Here is a 2453-nt window from a genome sequence, read left to right as displayed (position 1 = left end):
GACGACTGTCCAGGATAGGAAATAGCAACAAAGGAGTCTGGATCAAGAAGGAAGAGGAAGAGGATGCAGCGCTGGCATATGCGGGGAAGTAGGAGAAGAGGAAGAAAAAGGACCTCTCCAAGATAAAGTGCTTCAACTGTGAGGAATGTGGGCATTATGCGAACTAGTATCCGGGGAAGAAGACTAAAGGAGAGGCGTCTGACTCCAAGGTAGCGCCAGGGAAGGCGGAAAAGGAGGTAGAGGGATGACGATTGTGCCATGAGTGCTCATCTACTTCTAGAGAAAAGTTGGGGAGACATCAAGCTGTAGTCAGGAAGATTACAGGCGATGAGGGGTAGGATCCTTCAGGTACCCAAACTCTTGGATTATACCTGGCTACGGGAGCCCTTAAGTGATAGTAGCATTATTGTGGATGTTAGTAGAAACAAATGCGGATGAAGGGGCAGAGAGTGCTATAATGCAGTAGTCCTGGGCAACTTAGAGAGGGCTGCAGCAGTGTGAGAGGCGCAAAGGAGGTTGCGACAGTGCACGACGACACAGTGAGGTTTGCAGCATTGCGAGAGGCAGGGAGTTGTTGCAGCAATGCAGAGGCAACAAAGGGAGCACATGATAGCGATAGAGAGAGCTTCAACATCGGAAGTGTTTCTAGCTTGACAGGGATGTCAGTAGTTGGGTGGATCGGTTACTTACTTCTTAGTAACTGAGTTGTAGTGCAGTAGCTACTGGCAGTAGCACGATGCAGCATGATGAGAGGGGGTTGCAGTGCATGTGCAGTGTTGGGAGAAAGGACTAGTAACAACACAGATGCAGAGGGAGCTACCATACAGATGTAGTAGTGGTAGTGGCAGGGCCATGGGAAGTAGTATAGGATGCAACGGTGCAGAGGATGTTGGGCGGGGAGGCTTAGCATTACCATAGGTAATGGTGCCATATAATCAGAGTGATGCTCAGTGTGGAGTATTACTGGAGCACAATCCTCGCTAAGAGGGAGTGTTGATTTCAGGTACCATCAGATGTGCTCTAGCCATGAAAATTGGTTGAGAGGCTAAAGCACATGAGATCTCCAAGACCCAAAAATGGTTTGGGCAAATTCTACCCGATTAAGGAGATATTAAAATAATTAATATTTTTAATGGAGTTCCTAAGTCTAAACTTAGGAAAAATAGAATATTAATGGGTATTAATATAAAACTGGGTTAGAAGGTTCTAAATGACATGGATCAATCCAAACCTAATCTTAGCCATTGATTAGAGATGTAATCTCGGTTGTTGAAGGATCAACAGGAAAAGTATAAGAGGAGGCTTGAGGGTCAGTTGGAGAACACACCAGAGTGATTAGTCATTCAATTTTCTAGAGTGGGGTTTGCTAAGAGAAATCAAATCAGTGATCAGTTGCAGCAAGGGGCAATTAGTACGAGGTAGAGATAGTGCCGAGAGACCAATGTAGAAGTAGAGATAGGCAGATGCTGAGCCAGAGGGAGCCACGCAGAGGCAGAAGGGATTGTGCAGAGGCCAAAAGGGCCTGCGTCATCCATGCAAACGCTGCAGGAGTGACGCAGAGGGCCATAGATGTTGCGCAGTGCCTCAGAGGGCTGACGCAGTGGGTTTTGGGCTGACGCTGAGGCTAGGAGGGCTGACGCTGAGATTCAGATTGTGCTGGAGAGGGTTTCGTGGGGCAGACTTTTCGAATATCTGCTTCCGAATAGAAAGGTATTATTGCCGGATTATTTTCTCTGTCGATTGAGCCTGTTTGGCACCTAGTTGTACTATAAAAGACTGCATAATAAAATAACCCTCATAATTGTTGCACTGTTTTCCCATGTTGGGTTTTTCTGGGGACGAGTTGTCCAAAAATAACAATGTCACTTGTGTGTTTGCTATTTCTTTCAGTTGTTGGTCTGTAGATGGTTGAGATTGTATTGTGTTTATTTCGGTATTTATATGGTTAAATAACCTGTTCATAATTAACAAGTAGGAGAAATAAACCAGAGAATACAGGAAAAATTTCTAGCGGGTAATACTGAGAAATTTCAATAGGATATCTTTAGGAGATGTGTCAACATGTATGAAGGATGCTGATACCTATAAGAAGATGTTATGATGAAGAGCATTCTCAAAAGGTACTATTTGATTTAATGTTATGTTTTGATTTCTTGAATAATATTTGGATGAGTTCATGCAAGGCTACAGGAACAAGAATTGTAAGTGCAAGTACAACTAGCATTCATGTGGTGGATGAAAATTCACGAAAGAAGCATGATGAGAAAGAAGTAGCCATATGAAGAAGGTTCCAGATATATACCAAGAAGGCCACTTTCTAGGAAGAAAAGGATGACAGGACGAACCAAGAAGGAAAGTGATCGATGTCCTATGCCCTACAAGGAAGAAACTTGACTAAATTTCATGACATCAAGGAAAGAAAGTGATCAAGCAGCTGAAGGACCCACGACGAA

The sequence above is a fragment of the Pinus tabuliformis genome, chromosome 8 (assembly GCF_031772625.1).
Source record: "Pinus tabuliformis cultivar Carrire ecotype Pingquan chromosome 8, CPIR1, whole genome shotgun sequence".
Classification (NCBI taxonomy): domain Eukaryota; kingdom Viridiplantae; phylum Streptophyta; class Pinopsida; order Pinales; family Pinaceae; genus Pinus; species Pinus tabuliformis.
This window is presented reverse-complemented; position numbering follows the sequence as displayed.